Consider the following 792-nt stretch of genomic DNA (forward strand, 5'->3'; position numbering starts at 1 on the left):
TTAGACTGACATTAAAAATGGTGTTCAGCTGGAGCCAGAACTTGTCACTACGTGCTTCTTATTCTGTGATGTCGCATATAACCCAAAAACAGGTGGTTTTCTGTTTCATTCTCGAGCGCAGCATCTCCAGCTCTGTACTGTTCCCTTCTTCACGTATTTGCACGCACACGCACTGTTTGGTGACGTGTGGGACAAGACGTGTCAACGTGACATTTTTAACTAATTGTACCAAACTCGTACCCAACCATAGCATCTATACACAAATATGAACTGAACCGTGACCTCTGTGTAGCGAGACACCCCGAATAATAATATATAACTGTTCTATGCATAAATGTCTTTAATGTCACACTTTGGAACTCTGTATCCCTGGGGAGCTGTAACAACATCTTGGACAGTACGCAGTGTTATGACATTTAATTTAAGGGCCCAGTGTTCGCCACCATTACCAACTAGTATAAAATCAATAATAGCAAGTGGGGCAGTGTGGATCTAACGAACCCTGTCACTGGTTGTGCATAGCACAGTGCACCATCTAGTATGGTTTGTGGCATGCATTCAGTCTTTTATCTTGATGTTAAGTGGGTGAAAGGTGTACTGGCTAAGTAACAGGTGGGAGCACTAATACCTCTTCTGATATTAACACTGACGGCACCTCTTCAGCCTTTAATCCTCTCTGTCCCGCAGAAACCAGAGCCACAGACGACTGCTGCTTTGTCTCTCAGGGAACAGGTTCCACAGCATCTAATCTTAGCTGTGTGGTATCATATCCAGTCACCTGGCATTAATATT

The sequence above is a fragment of the Thalassophryne amazonica genome, chromosome 9, assembly GCF_902500255.1.
Source record: "Thalassophryne amazonica chromosome 9, fThaAma1.1, whole genome shotgun sequence".
Lineage (NCBI taxonomy): Eukaryota > Metazoa > Chordata > Actinopteri > Batrachoidiformes > Batrachoididae > Thalassophryne > Thalassophryne amazonica.